At 43.1% G+C, this 16666-nt stretch overlaps 1 protein-coding gene across 1 annotated transcript in view; it reads left to right on the plus strand.

Annotated features, from left to right (window-relative positions):
• Window positions 1–16666, plus strand: part of KEL (Kell metallo-endopeptidase (Kell blood group)) — a 199178-nt gene that overhangs the window by 16153 nt on the left and 166359 nt on the right. Inside the window, exons 2-4 of the mRNA XM_030853678.2 lie at window positions 1987–2124; window positions 2738–2904; window positions 5161–5243. The gene's annotated coding sequence lies outside the window, so the exon portion shown is untranslated. The remainder of the gene's footprint in view (window positions 1–1986; window positions 2125–2737; window positions 2905–5160; window positions 5244–16666) is intronic.

A 16666-nucleotide genomic window follows, 5' to 3' on the forward strand; every position in this document is an offset into this window, starting at 1 on the left:
TGGGTGGAAGGCTCCCTCCCCCTCAGCGTCTCTTCCTTTCCTGCCCCGATGGCTTCAGATTTCTGCCCTTGGTTTCTGTCCTCTCTCAACTCAAGACTTGTAACTGGTTGATTGAACTTATGGTGTCTTGTCTCTTATTCAATAGATGCTTAGGAGCCCAAAAATAAAATAATGTAGATGTTGGCCTATAAGATAAAACTTGATCACTGGTGGACTAACGCTGTCCAACATTAGGCAGTACAAGACAAAACACAGCTGCGGGCCAGATTTTGCTTTATGTTTCCAAATGGTAAGAGACAAAGTGAGAAGAAAGGAAAGGGAGAACAAAGTAAAAAGAGAGAATAATGAAAGAGAATTCCAGCGGAATTCTCTCCCAGTAAAGCAGGAACCACAGTGGAATTTAGCAGACACTGAGGCACTAGAAGGGGAAGATGGTGCTGGATTGTGGGAAGATCTGGTGCCTCTCAAATCCCTGCCCTTGGCTTGACCCCAGCTGCTAGTTCAGTTCTCATTTGCAAGGACTCAGCCAGGTCTGAGACACCTGGCCCTGCACTGGGCCTTCCAGACTGGACTTCCACGGCAGCCAATATCCCCTTAGCTGCTGCACGTGGTGGATGATGTCTGAGATGAATTTGCGGGTAAAGAAATCCTTCACACTAACTTTCAACATCTCTCAGGGGACAAGGGTATTGTGTAGAGTTTGCAAAGTGGATCCCTTAGGAATTCTGTTTTCTGTCCAACCAATTCAAAGACAGGGTATTGTGGCCCATTCTGGAAGTTTAGGTGTGTTTTACAGAAAGAAAGGAAAAAAAAAGGGGGGGGAGGGAAGGAGGAGTGGAGAGAACTTAATCTGGTTAAAGTAGGGCAACATACAGTATTGATGAGGATGTTATCATCCTTAAAGCCCTTGTTAGCTCTCTGCTGCCTTCGGCTTTTGCAAACAATGAGATAATATTTCTTTATAATCACGGAGAGAGATTATACAGTTTATCTTCTTGGCAGGGTTCATATTAATGACATGATGACTTTAAATCAATTTTCTGTTTTTCAGTGGGTATGGATGTATGTAGTATTTGGAAAAAATGTATATTTCTCTATTCTTTAGGAATTGAAATGAAACCTCAAAATCAGATTTGTTTTGCTATAACAGTTATGCCAACCTTAAATAGTCCTAAATAGGTATCACTTAGGAAACCTATCAAAAGAGTGTGTTTTCATAAACATTTTTCTTTACAGCTGAGTAAGTCCCAAGTTGTCTGAACTATAAAGGGACGAATGTGAGAGAGGGAGAGAGAGAGAGAGAGAGAGAGAGTGTGTGTGTGTGTGTGTGTGTGTGTGATTTTTTTGCCATTTAAGAGGTGAGGGACTCTCTGAAATATGTGCTTGAGGACCCAGGAACTCAGAATTTAGTCTTTGCTAGTGACCTTACAACCAGTGACAAGCCCCTTAAGCTTGATATGATCAGCAGCCTTCTTTTCAGTTACCTCCGTAATTCTGATTTTAAAAATACCAAATACAAGAAAACCCAATCTCCTAACTTGTAGTTCCAAGATGTCTGGGAGGTGGGGTGTCTCACTTTGTGACCAGCCTTCTGAGGCCTTGCTGACGTTCTCATTCTGGAGAGTGACAATGAACAGTAAGGAGTGTTTCCTTGTCAAGCAACCCCTCCCAGGTACCCTGACCCACCCCCCTGGTTACCCAGAGGTGACCCAGAACTGGAAAAGCCCGAGGCACGGGTGTCACGTACATTGTCACAAACCCAGGAGTGAAGCAAAAGAGACTATTCGCTGGTCTGGTCTCTTTCTCTCTATTTTCTGCTTCTCGCACATGTCACTGTTGTTACTTTGTTCTCCCTTCCCTTTCTTCTCACTTGGTCTCTTACCATTTGGAAACCTAAAGCAAAATCTGGCCAGCCGTTGTGTTTTGTCTTGTACTGCCTAATGTTGGACAGCATTAGTCCACCAGTGATCAATTTTTATCTTATAGGCTAACATCTAAATTTAGGAGATTGCATATATGTACACACAAAAGTCTGTCTTCTCTTGAAAAATTAGAAGATTTGGCAATATTGGGTCTGCGTGGTGAATTGTTTGAAGTAGAATAGTGGCTGCCCATTTAAAACAGGTATGTATGACTTTTCAGTGTTATAGTATCCACCAATTCCTCTTGACCCTGAGGCCTCGTGCCCGTGTGCTTGCCCTATTATAATTGTTATCATATAAATGGAAGGCTGATAAAATGGATTTCCCTAATCGCACATTAATTTTATTTCAAATTAAGTGAGAGATTTATTTTTATTATAAAATTGTATTATTAAATCATATTTGTTTAAAAATAGCACCAGACAAAGCAATATACTGCCAAGTTAAGAAAGCATTGTTTAGAGACATGAAAATTCATGCAAAATTCAACACAAAGACTGGTACAAGAATGACTTTATTCATAATCGCCAGAGACAGAAAACAAGGTTCTTTGACAAATTCCGCATCTTCAGTAAGAGAGTCATGTTACTTATGTTACTTCTACTAATAGAGGAGAATGGCATTGGTCAGCAGCTTTCATGTATGACAAAGCAGTGAATTCACCTTTCTTATTTTGTCCCAAGTTATACAAGTTTGTAATAAATAACATCTCCCCAAATTTCTTGCCCGTAATTATTGATTTCCATTGATTTGGTAGCATCTTCTATTGGTGTTCATTCACGTTTATCTCTGATTTTTTTTTTTTTTTTTTGCAGAGCACAGGCTCCGGACGCGCAGGCGCAGCGGCCATGGCTCACGGGCCCAGCCGCTCCGCGGCACGTGGGATCCTTTCCGACCGGGGCACGAACCCGTTTGCCCTGCATTGGCAGGTGAACTCTCAACCACTGCGCCACCAGGGAAGCCCTATCTCTGATTTTAAGAGGTGAAAGCATAGGGGGCGTGTGGGCAGGCACCGTATTTATAGGGATGGGGGGCCGGTTTATTTTTTGATCCTTTCTCATTTGGGGAGCTAGAATGGAGGCACCTGTATTTTGGGGAGACTCTCATGGCGGAACCAAACATCAAAGGTTTGAAATTCTTAGCTATTAAGTTCAAAAACTTTGGTCCAGGTGTAGGATAGAACAGATTTGGAAGAATATGTGATTGGGGAACCATTTTCCTTTCACTTCTATCTCAAGCACCACCATGCAGACTAGAAAATGCTTTTCCAAGTTAGGGAGGAATGAGAGAAGTGGGAGGGAAGAGTTGGAGAGGGTAAGCATCTCTCTGAAAGGGGCCCTACGTCTTGGCCCATCACTCATGGCTGCGTGGAGGTGTCAGTGGCAGAGGGGGCTTTGCGAGCTCGCTCCCGAGTCTCCCACAGCCCATCCACCCTTGGGAGAATCCCTGTATCTTCCTTGTGTTCGCAAAAAGGGTTTGGAAATTTGCTGATGGAGTTAGTAGATTCCAAGGGGGTCTGGTGGTGGGTCATACCAAGGAGGCTTTGCCAGCTTGGGTTCTGATGAAGCCAGTGCAAGGACAGAGGAACATCCACCTCCTGCCCCCTCCAAGTCTCTGTTTGATCCCCAAACACAGATACCTCACCTCCGGGAGGATAGGAAGGAGGACTGCTAAGAAAATCTTGTAATCCTAGGGTTCAAGCCTACTATGACTGAGAAAACACTAAAGAATAATTGGTTTAGGGAGCAGTGTCAACTCAGTGAGGGGGATAAACATGAACAAGATTTCCCCTTCGGTCATAGCGCTCAGCTCTGTGCTGTTGAATCTATTCCCATCCTGTTGTCGAACCCAAGTTCACGTGCCCGATGCACAGTGAGCCCAAACTGAAACAGAGTTTGGAGCAGAGAAAGGTTTATTAGTAGAGGAGGTGCCAACTCCTCAAGTCCAACCGGTTGGCTGGCTGGGGTGCGAGGTTTATTTTTTTGTTTATTTTTTTTGCGGTACTCGGGCCTCTCACTGTTGTGGCCTCTCCCGTTGCGGAGCACAGGCTCCGGACGCGCAGGCTCAGCGGCCATGGGTCACTGGCCCAGCCGCTCCGCGGCATGTGGGATCCTCGCGGACCGGGCATGAACCTGTGTCCCCTGCATCGGCAGGCGGACTCTCAACCACTGTGCCACCAGGGAAGCCCTGGGGTGCGAGGTTTTTAAAGGCAAAAGAGGTAAAGGGGAGGGGGTCTTTGTGATCTCACCTTCCCGATAAGGCCTCCGTTGCAGACTTCCTGGCACTGTCACGTGACTCGGGGTGTCCTTGGTGACTGTAATTGATCTGTGAGCGCCTGCAAAGCAAACTAGTAAATCATGGCCTTGTGATCCCTTAACTTCTTTCCAGGAGAGAGAAAAAGCCTCGGCTGAAGCATTTTATTATTTACTCAGAGCTTTTGTGGTGGTTCAGAAGCTTCATTTCTTAATTAGCCCTCCTGGTGTCATCAATTTTAAGTTCACTTGGGGCAGCTGGTTGAAGCCACAGGACATTATCTCCACAGTTTGGGGTCATAAATCAAGGCATTAGTTTAAGCTAACCATCATGGAAAAGATTTTGTTGGGCTTGCTTTTCCTTTGTTTCTGCATTCCCTCACCTCCCTAGTTGTAACTGTTTGAATCTGCGCTTTGGAACTCAAGGAAAGGTCTAGGAGTCTAAAACCTTTTTCTACAAACAAGAGACAGGAGACATGGAAAGGTTTTTGTACCCGGTGGGACCCCACAGGGTCCTGCTCGGTTTCAATCCCGTAGTGATATCTTGGGCAGGTTGCATCTTTCCTAGTCTTTTTTGGTTATTACTACTCAATCCAAGTTAGTGTCATATTTGGTTTAAACCTTACCTTCTCCCTTTGTCCCAAGCACAGTTTGAGCTGAGACCCATCTGCTTGGGTTGGATGGGAAGGGGGTAGGCTCTGAGACACCGGTCTCTCCTTCCTCTTCCTCCAGGGTGCTGGTGTGGAGGGGGGCGCGGAGGATGTCTCATTATCTTACTGGCTGCTGTGGTAAATGTACTGTCTTGCGGGTGCTGCTTCTCCTACACCATCTGGCCATGGTGCTTCTGGGGGCCAGGCATCCCTGTACTGGCTATCTCCTGAGGAGCACAAGTGAGTCCCTTGAGAGGGCTTTGTGGCACTGTCCAGCGTACTGCCCATGACTCATGTCACCCTCCTTTTCTTTCCCTCCCCTCCCCTTTTTAAAAGTATGACCAAGGTGGACAGTTGCTGTTGGGATCCTGGCTGGTTACAGTACGGCTGGCATTTCCTCATTTTGGTAAACTTTCAGGGTAAGTACGTAACCTTAGTTCTTGGCTGCTTTCTTTAATCTGTCCTTCTTAACCCTGTCTACATACCACAATTGCCTGAATTACTTGAAGGGCTTAAAAAAAAAAAATCCACACCCAGGTCTCCCACCCTCAAAAATTCTGAGCCATCGATCTGGAGAAAATCTAAGCATTGGCATCTCCAAAGCTCCCCATTGCAAGTCTGATTTGGAGCAGGGGGTGGTTGAGAATGACTACAGGTAAAGGGTACTTTCCTGTGTGGTTTATAGTGTGGGCTCTAGGGTCAATTCTGGGGCAACAGGAACCAAGCCACCCAACATCTTCGTGGAAGTGACTGACTGACTTCCTGGAGGAAACTAAGAGGACAATTCTCCCACCAGGTAGAAGGATACCAGATCCAGAGGTTGAAAATTATAATATTTTTAAAAACTGAGATTTGAGCTTGTGAAAATCACTTCTACTACATAGTGTTAGGAAAGCAAAGATATTTCTCATATCTCTGTGAAAAGGAGGAAAAAGAAGATAAGCCTAGAGGGTCAAATGTTCTTTATGAACTGAAAACCATTCCTATGTGCTTATCTGGCAAAGGATATGGGGACAAAAAAATATTGCTTGGATTTTAGTAAGCAAAGAGTGTTGCCTGCCATTACAGTAAACAATGAATTATGCCCACCATCGAGCCGTCAGTCACTGTTGCCACCCCACTGTGTGCCCTGAGAGGAAATTCAGGATGGTGAAAAAAACTATCTGGCCCTAGATATTTAAGATGCTTATCAAAGGAATAATTTCAATGGACCCAGACTTTTGCATCTTCCCATATGTAGAAAAGCACTAAAATCATTAACCTGACATGTCTGTTTTTTTGTGATTAGCAGTAATCTTTTGATGTTCAGCTACATGTTTTTTTTGTTTTTCCCCAACAAAAACTATATATCCTGGCTCTTCCCTTACCTCTTTGGAACAGTTCCTCAGAGCTATATGAGAGGCTGTCTCCCAGTCCATAGTTCTCAGTAATGTCCCTGAATAAAACATAACTCTTTAGGTTGTACCTTTTGTTTTTTCTTAGTTGACAAATGTAATTAAAGAAAACAGCCTAGATGCCCTATGAAATAAACCACTGTAAGAACAAAGACCAGGGATGTGGAAGCGATGTGATCAAAGCCTAATGCGCTCCCAAGAGAACTAAAGTGTCAGCAAGGTTTGTGCTGGTTGTTCATAAAATAAGCAGTTATGTGTTTAAGGGAAAAATATGCCTGGGACATCAAAGTCTTCACAGACCGCAAGTTGTAACAGAGTATCTTTTGAATGTAGTGGAAATTGTGTGTCCTGAAAAGACGGAAGCCCGGGCAAATGTAAGCATAACTGGAAATGCTGTTGTTCAATGTCCTGGAAATATGGCTAGGAAATGAAAAGATAAATTGTGTGAAAAGTTTTAAACATTGTGACGTTTGCTATTACAGCTGATGAGGTTACATATTTAGTAGTATTTAGATGTAATAATTAGCTCTATTTATTCACTCTGGGTTTCAGGGTTTTTTTTAAATTAATTAATTAAAATTTTTATTTTTGGCTGCGTTGGGTCTTTGTTGCTGCGCGCGGACTTTCTCTAGTTGCGGTGTCCCCTGCATTGGCAGGCGGATTCTTAACCACTGCACCACCAGGGAAGCCCCAAGGGTTTGAGAATTTTTTTTTTTTTTTTTGCAGTACGCGGGCCTCTCACTGTTGTGGCCTCTCCCGTTGCGGAGCACAGGCTCCGGACGCTCAGGTTCAGCGGCCATGGCTCACGGGCCCAGCCGCTCCACGGCATGTGGGATCTTCCCGGACCGGGGCACGAACCCGTGTCCCCTGCATCGGTAGGCGGACTGTCAACCACTGCGCCACCAGGGAAGCCCTGAGAATTTTTATGATTGAAAATATTTTGGACAGCATGCCCATGACAGGCACAATACAAGGAAGTGAGTAAGAAATTCATTTTTGTAACAGAGGAAACTTTCAAACAATTTTATGTAGATGATGTTCCTGGGATAGATGATGCTCATATTGGACTTGCCATTAAATGTAAGTTTCATGTCGTAAGTTACATGAGGACACAGCTTTTACATCTACTCATTTGCATCATTCAGCAGAAATTGCTTTCTGCTGGAAGTTAAAAATGGAATACATCACAGACACAGAGCTCACCACCTGTAAGCTGGATCTCCTCCTAGGGTTTGGACCACAGAGTGTTCCAGGTGCTGTTTGATGAATTGGACACGTAACACAGCAGTCTCCTCACGGCAGGTAGGTTGAGAGGCTTAGTCATGGCTGAAGCTAAGGAGTATTATTGAACTGTTGAAACAAACTCATTCACATCATCTGAGGAAAAAGAAAAATCTTTGCTTATGTTAAGCAGCAAAGATTGTTGTCACATACTTGGCCCTTTGGGTTGACAGACACTTTGAATATTTCCTACAAAGCCATCCACAGTAGTTATACAGCATGATGGAGACAGTTATCTGGCACAGTGTTACCTGGTCCTCTTTTCTGTGCTAGAATTAGTTTCTCGAACTGTAACGGATGGCCTGAATTCCGTGATGGGTACACTGACAACTGACTTTCCAAAGTGGTTTATTGATCTCAAACTCTGGAAATAACTTCCCACTGCTCTGTGCTCCTTTATCAATTCTTACCTATAATGTGGAAGATGATCCACAGTGTCCTACGGGATGGAAAATTTAGTACAGGGACACTAGAAAGTCAAACTCCTGCAAATACCTTAGCAATTGTGCAGAGATTTTTGGAAAATCTTTGAAAATGCCTACGTTTTGCAACAGCTCTTTTCCAATATCAAACATCACTTCTAGTCAAGACTACCTGTCAAGGCTGAATTCTGAGTTCATATCAAACTTAAAACAAGATTTAGCAATGAAATATTGCTGCCAAAGAAAAAGTTGCAGATTTCTGGTTCCAAAATAAAAGTCAACAAATTGTGAAAGAAAATATTGGAAGTAAAATATTCCAATTTTTATCTTGGTTTTTATTTATTTATTTATGGCTGTGTTGGGTCTTCGTTGCTGTGTGCGGGCTTTCTCTAGTTGCGGCGAGCAGGGGCTACCCTTTGTTGAGGTGCGCAGCCTTCTTCATTGTGGTGGCTTCTCTTGTTGCGGAGCACTGGCTCTAAGCACATGGGCTTCAGTAGTTGTGGCACGTCGGATCAGTAGTTGTGGCTCACGGGCTCAGTAGTTGTGGTGCATGGGCTTAGTTGCTCCGCGGCATGTGGCATCTTCCCCAGCCAGGGCTCGGACCGGTGTCCCCTGCCTTGGCAGGCAGATTCTTAACCACTGTGCCACCAGGGAAACCCTTTTATCTTGATTTTCTTTTTCAATTTTGAATTTGAGATACAATTATCAGTATCACACATGCACATATTATGTGGTTTGGTTGCAGTCGTAGTTCAGAAAAATACAGTTTGATTATTTTCCTGGCACTTGGTTTGTTTTTCTTACCCGGAAAATAGACCTTTATGTTCCTGGCTTCTGTAGTCCCTGGAGTTTTCAATGATCTCTTCAATTCACCTCTCGTGCAGGCAATGAATTATGTGGCTCTAAAGCTTAGCTAACAGTTTTCACCATAAGATGAAGTCAATGAATCCTTCTTGGAAAATCAAGCAATTACTTAATTCTTCCACTAGTGGGCGGGCACGCTCTTTCTTTCTAAATAGGAGCCTCAGGAAAGTCTGTTTTTAACATCTTTATTGGAGTATAATTGCTTTACAATGGTGTGTTAGTTTCTGCTTTATGACAAAGTGAGTCAGTTATACATATACATATGTTCCCATATCTCTTCCCTCTCGCGTCTCCCTCCCTCCCACCCTCCCTATCCCACCCCTCTAGGTGGTCACAAACCACCGAGCTGATCTCCCTGTGCTATGTGGCTGCTTCCCCCTAGCTATCTATTTGACGTTTGGTAGTGTATATATGTCCATGCCTCTCTCTCACTTCATCCCAGCTTACCCTTCCCCCTCCCCATATCCTCAAGTCCATTCTCTGGTAGGTCTGTGTCTTTATTCCCGTCTTGCCCCTAGGTTCTTCATGACCTTTTTTTTTTTTCCTTAGATTCCATATGTTAGCATATGGTATTTGTTTTTCTCTTTCTGACTTACTTCACTCTGTATGACTCTATAGATGGAGAGATATACCATGTTCTTGGATTGGAAGAATCAACATTGTGAAAATGACTCTACTACCCAAAGCAATCTACAGATTCAATGCAATCCCTATCAAACTACCACTGGCATTTTTCACAGAACTAGAACAAAAAATTTCACAATTTGTGTGGAAACACAAAAGACCCCGAATAGCCAAAGCAATCTTGAGAACGAAAAACGGAGCTGGAGGAATCAGGCTCCTGTACTTCAGACTATACTACAAAGCTACAGTAATCAAGACAGTATGGTACTGGCACAAAAACAGAAATATAGATCAATGGAACAGGATAGAAAGCCCAGAGATAAACCCACGCACATATGGTCACCTTATCTTTGATAAAGGAGGCAAGAATATACAGTGGAGAAAAGACAGCCTTTTCAATAAGTGGTGCTGGGAAAACTGGACAGCTACATGTAAAAGTATGAAACTAGAACACTCCCTAACACCATACACAAAAATAAACTCAAACTGGATTAAAGACCTAAATGTAAGGCCAGACACTATAAAACTCTTAGAGGAAAACATAGGCAGAACACTCTATGACATAAATCACAGCAAGATCCTTTTTGACCCACCTCCTAGAGAAATGGAAATAAAACCAAAAATAAACAAAAGGGACCTAATGAAACTTAAAAGCTTTTGCACAGCAAAGGAAACCATAAACAAGACCAAAAGACAACCCTCAGAATGGGAGAAAATATTTCCAAATGAAACAACTGACAAAGGATTAATCTCCAAAATTTACAAGCAGCTCATGCAGCTCAATATCAAAAAAACAAACAACCCAATCCAAAAATGGGCAGAAGACCTAAATAGACATTTCTCCAAAGAAGATACTCAGGAAAGTCTTTGAGAACCTTTTCTATTTTAGGCGGTTGGCCAAGAGTTTTATCTACTCACTTTTAGGGAGAGCTCTGAATCTTTATACTCATGGTCAGAAATACTTCAGAAAGCTTTTATAAGAAAATTCATATTGTCTCTCCTTTTTTTTTTTTTAAATATGAGATTTTGTTGTTGTTGTGTTTTTTTTCGTTTTGTTTTGGCTACATCGTGCAGCATGTGCGATCTTAGTTCCCAGACCAGGGATCAAACCTGTGCCACCTGCAATGGAAGCATGGAGTCTTAACCACTGGACCATCAGAAAAGTCCCTATATTGTCTCTTAATAGTGTATCTTTTAATTATCATGTTGGTTAATATTTATTTTTGAAAGACATATTGCAAATAAAAACTATATTCCTTAAATAGACTAACTTTAGGTGACTACAGAGGCTGTTTCTGAAGAATTCAAAACATCAGAATACTAGAATACCAGTAAACACTGTGCTTGACCTGAGAGCTGGTTTAGTACATCGAGCTCACCATTCAGAGGTAAGTAGACATCGTTAGGCGATGAGGACGTTGTTGAATATTAAGTACTGCATCTTGGATAGTCCCTTTACACTTGCCTTTGGATTTCTACTGAAGTTCTCTGCAGACTCTCTCTTTATCAGTGTGTAGTTACTTGCCTAATTACTTTCTTCACACCCAGTCCAGGAAGTGGTAATGAAATCTCATTTAGGCCCATCACACAACAATCTTTTTTTGCCCTAAGTTAAATGATTTCTTGCACTCAGGAAGTGTAGATACATACAATGGCCATTTTTTTTTCCTAAAAAAAAAGTGGAGTTTCCTTTATTTATTCATTCAACAAATATTTATTAATTGCTGACTATATCCCAGACGTTGGATATAAACAGTAAGTGAGACAATTTTGTCTTTGTGAAACTTAGTTTAGTTTGTGTGTGTTGGTGGGGGGAGAAAATATGGGGGGAGAGGAGTGAGGGAGTTTGAGAAGGGCAGATGATATAATTGCAGATGGTGATAAGCACCATAAAGAAAATAAAGTATTGATTTTCAACAAGGTGCCCAAACTGCTTAATGGGGGCAGAATAGTCTTTTCAAAAATGGTGGAACAACTGAATATCCTCATGCAAAAGAATGAAGTTAGATTCTATCTCATACTATGTACAAAATTAACTCAAAATGGGTCAAAGACTTAAATGTAAGAGCTAAAATTATTGAATTCTTACAGGAAAATATAAGTGTAAATTTTTGTGATCTTGGATTACACAAAGGTTTACTAGATATGACATATAAAGTGCAAGCAATGAAAGAAAATTTTTAAATATTTCAAAATTTTCAAATATTTCAAATATTAAAGCTTCGTGCTTCAAAGGACACTATCCAGAAAGTGAAAAGACACCCCACATAACGGGAGGAAATATTTGCAAATCATACATATGATGAGTCTAGGACCCAGAATATATAAAGAACTCTTACAGCCTCAGCAATAAAAAGACAGTTCAATTAAAAAACAGGCAAAGCCAAACTATTACATTTAGGATGGATAAACAAGGTCCTACCGTATAGCACAGGGAATTATATCCAGTCTCTTTACCATAATGGTAAAGAATATTAAAAATGAATGTGTAAAGCTGAGTCACTTTGTTGTGCAGCAGAGATTAGCACAACATTGTAAATCAACTGTACTTCAAAAAAAGGAAACAGGCAAAGGATTTGAAGATATTTTTTCCAAAGAAAATATACAAGTGGCCAATAAGTACGTGAAAAAAAGCACTCAGCCCTATTAATCATTAGGGAAATGCAAATCAAAACCACAATGAGCTACCATTTCACATCCATTCGGATGGCAAAAATAAAAGACAATTACAAGTGTTGGCAAGGATGTGGAGAAATTGGAACCCTCATACATTGCTAGTGTGAATGTAAAATGGTGCAACCACTTTGGAAAACAGTTCAGCAGTCCTTCAAAAAGTTAAACATCGAGTTACCATATGATTCAGAAATTATATTCCTAGGTAGGACAAGACAATTGAAAACATATGTCTACACAAAAACTTGAATGTGAACGTATGTAACAGCACTATTCATGATAGTGAAGAAGAGAAAACAACCCAAATTGTCTGAGAAATTTTAAAAATGTGGTATATCCTTTCAAAGAAATATTATTTTGCCATGAAAAAGGAATGAAGTAGAGATGTATACTACAACAGGGATAAACCCTGAAAGCATTATGCTAAGTAAAACAAGCCAGAAACAAAAGGCTCATTCCATTCATATGAAATGCCCAGCATAGGCCAATTCATAGAGATAGAAAGGTTGGTGATTGACAGGGACTAGGGAGGGGAAATGGGGAATAACTGCTAAAGAAACAGGGTTTCTTACTGGGGTGATGAAAATGTTCCAGAATTAGATAGCAGTGATTGGTTGCACAATCTTGTAAATATACTAAAACCCACTGAATCATACACTTAAAAGAGTGAATTTTATGGCGTGGGGTTACATCTCAACTAAAAAAAGAAAGAAGGGTGAGAGGATGGAAAGTGGGCATAGGGTGGTAAGTGGGTTATTTTAAACACTGGTCAGGGAGAGTTTTGATGGAAAGGTCATGTTTGAGTAGAATATTTGTTGAATTCATGAATGACTAGATGAAGCACACAGACCCCGCCATGCTCTCTATACGCTTTTCCTTCGTTTGTATATGTCCTTTCTCTGATACATACAATATTAGAGTGTGTCTCTACCCATTCCAATTCTACAAATTTGTGTGAAAGACACATTCAGGAAATGAAAATCATCGTCATCTCATGGAAATGTTTGCTTACAATGCTTCCCTGCAGAATTGGTTAACAGGAAAATCTCTAAACTCTAACAATGCCTTAATTGTCTTAAGGAAGGTGTGTTAACAGGATGTTAAATGAGGCTCTTGAATGTTTTCTAAACCATTCAAGTGGAATACAATTGGTGATAAGTGGCCACATAATCTGGAGAGAATTCTTAATTCATCTCTGTTGGAGGACGGAGGGAATGAAAAGTGCCCACCAACTGAAAAGTTATCTTTTTTTTTTTAAACATCTTTATTGGAGTATAGTTGCTTTACAATAGTGTGTTAGTTTCTGCTTTATAACAAATGGAATCAGCTGTACATATATCCCTGTATCTGCTCTCCCTTGAGACCGAAAAACAAGGCAGGCAGCTGCATAAAATCAGTGGATCAGTTTCTTTTTTTTTTTTTTTTTGTTCTACGCGGGCTTCTCACTGCTGTGGCCTCTCCCGTTGCTCTGCGGCCATGGCGCACGGGCCCAGCCGCTCCGCGGCACGTGGGATCCTCCCAGACCGGGGCACGAAGCCGTGTCCCCTGCATCGGCAGGTGGACCCTCAAGCACTGCGCCACCAGGGAAACCCTGGATCAATTTCTTATAGGGTGACTTACTCACAGTGTGTGACCAGGAGACAACAATCCAGAAGCGTTAGAAGCTGCACTCTACAACCCTGAGGGGCCATTGGGACAACTTTATAGTTAACCTATAAGAGGGTGTGGGGGCACGTGCTTGGAAGGAAGCAGGATGTGCATTCCTAAGTCAAGATTTATGAATGGGTAACTAGTCTTTGGGAGTTGGGAACACATCAGCACAGTTCTTCATTGTTGGGGGACTCACAGAGCATAAAGGCCACTTGGTCTTAATGATTATTAAAAAATGTCTATTAGGGCTTCCCTGGTGGCGCAGTGGTTGAGGGTCCGCCTGCCGATGCAGGGGACACGTGTTCGTGCCGTGGTCCGGGAAGATCCCACATGCCGCGGAGTGGCTGGGCCTGTGGGCCATGGCCGCTGAGCCTGCGTGTCCGGAGCCTGTGCTCTGCAACGGGAGAGGCCACGGCAGTGAGAGGCCAGCGTACAGCAAAAAAAAAAAAAAAAATGTCTATTAACTACAAAGCCCTTGATGACAGGGAAGTGATATGCCACACAGCCCTGGGTAGGGTCAGCGTAAGGACTGGAGCAACTGTATGGAACCAAGATGGCGTCAGTTATGACAAGAGCCATACAACCTCCCACCTCTAACCTACAAAAGAGAGGATCCTTCAGTAGGGGCTGCATGAATTGGGGATGTTTGGTGAGCCAAGAAGGCTCATTACCCTCCTCTCAGGCACAGGTGGTAGGAGTGAATCAATCTCAAGTTATTTTGAAACGACCCTCTTGGAGGAGAGAGATTTCTAAGAAGCCAAAGAGTTCATTGCTTGCTTTAGAGTAGGATTTTTCAGCCTTGACACTACTGACATTTTGGACCTAATAATTGTTGTAGGAGTCTGTCCTGTGCATTGTTGGCTGGTCAGCTGTATCTCTGGCCTCCACCCACTAGAAATCACTGCCCCCCTCCCGCGTACCAGTTAATGTAATTGAAAATGTTTCCAGACTTTATCAAATACCCCCTGGGGGTGGGGGGCAAACATTGCCCCTGGTTGAGAAGCAGTGCTTTCAAGAAAGGTACGTGTTGTGTTGTACCCTGAAGGCCTACAAGGCCTGTGCGCATGCCCAGCTTTAAGACCGAAGAAAGAGCCCGGAGTCAGCAACAGGGACGTCAGTGGTTTAATGGATGGGGGATCTTACATGTTGGAGGCAAGGTCCTGGAGCCACACCCCACCGTGTGCGGTGGACCGCAGGCTGGACAAGATGGCAGTCGTCCCTCCAGGGTGGGGGTGGTAGAGGTAGGGGGGTGGCCACGGAGGGGGAGAGATTGCTAGTTAAGGGGGAATTGATGTCAGGTTGGCTCATCGGTTACCAGGGAAACTAGCAGAGGGGCAAGGTCAGTCGTGTGAGTAGGTGTAGGTGAAGCAGGCACTGGTCGAGTAGGGGATGTACAGAGAACAAGAGAACAGCCACCTTGAGCAGCCTGGCCACACAGTACATGCCAAGATACCCACTATGGGAGTCTGGAAAGTTCTCCATGAGTCAGCATATTAGCTTCTTATTGCTGCTCTGATAGATTACCAAAAACTTGTGGTTTAAAACAATGCACATTCATGATCTCATAGCTCTGGAGGTCAGAAGTCTAACATGGGTCTCGGGGGGCTAAGATCAGGGTGCTAGCAGGCTTGTGTTTCTTCTGGGAGCTCAAGTGGAGAATTTCTGTCCTTGAACTTTCCAACTCTTTGAGGCTGCCCTCCTTCCTCAGCTCCCAGCTCCCAGTCAGCAATGATACCACCTGACGTCTGCTTCCACCATCACACCTCCTTCTCGGACTCTGACCCTCCTGCCTCCCTGTTATAAAGACACTTGGGATTACATTGGGCCCACCTGGATAATCCAGGCCAATCGTTCCCATCTGAAGGTCCTAAACTTCATCATATCCACAAAGTCCCTTGTTCAATAGAAGGTAATGTATTCACAGGTTTCACAGATTAGAATGTGGACAGCTTTGGGGAAGGTATTTTCTGCCAATGACAGTCGGTATTTGGGCGTGGAGTAGCCAGATGGCATCAGCACTAGTTAAGTAATATTCTGTGCTTTCTGCAGTCCTCCCTTGGTATCTGCAGGTGATTGCTTTCAGGATCCTCGCGCACCTGCCTGCCCCACGCCCCCAGGATATCTGCAGATTCCCAAGTCCTTATACAAAATGGCAGAGTAATACAACGTAAATACTTTGTAAATAGTTCCCGGGTGCCCAGCAAATTCAAGTTTTAGTTTTTGGAAGTTTCTGGAAATTTTTTCCCCGAATATTTTCCACCTGTAGTTGCTTGAATCTGCAGATAAGGAACCTGGGGATACCGAGGGCTGACTCAACTTCCTTCTTTCCTGGCTCCTCCCAGGAATAGGAGGTGCCTGAGCTAGTGGGAAACGAGGTTGATGAAGAGATCTCACTCAGCTCTTCCCCCGTCCGTGGGGCGGAGCGGCTGTGTAGCTCAGGCCTAGCTGGAGGGAGGACGGACTTTAAATTTAAGTGGAAGATAATGGTTTTGATTACAATAGAACTGAATTTTTTTTGTTTTTAACTGAAGGTTATGCTGTTTTAATTCCTGACTTGTCTGGAAAGCCACGGGCTCTACCTGGAAGGTTGCTCGAGGCTGGAAAAAGAACTTTTAGGCTGTAAAACCAAAGGCAATGATGGGGTGAGAGAAAATCGCTTTTCAGGGTCCCTTGCAGACTCCGGCTCGTTGAATAAACCTGCTACAAGATGATTTTGGGGGAGAGGGGATTTCAAAATTCTACTGATTCACCCCATGAACTAAAAAGACTCTCTTCCTAGAAGGGGAGAGGCGGCTGAGTGTGGAGCTGTCTGCAGCCGGAGGCCGAGCAGTGGGGAGGCCTCCGGAAGCCCGTGGTTTTCCCTATTTTCTCAGGAACACCGGATGATTTTTCTCTTACGTAGAAATTTGTGGGAGGAAGTAGAGGAAGGAGAAA

Source organism: Globicephala melas, chromosome 9 (assembly GCF_963455315.2).
Source record: "Globicephala melas chromosome 9, mGloMel1.2, whole genome shotgun sequence".
Classification (NCBI taxonomy): Eukaryota; Metazoa; Chordata; class Mammalia; order Artiodactyla; family Delphinidae; genus Globicephala; species Globicephala melas.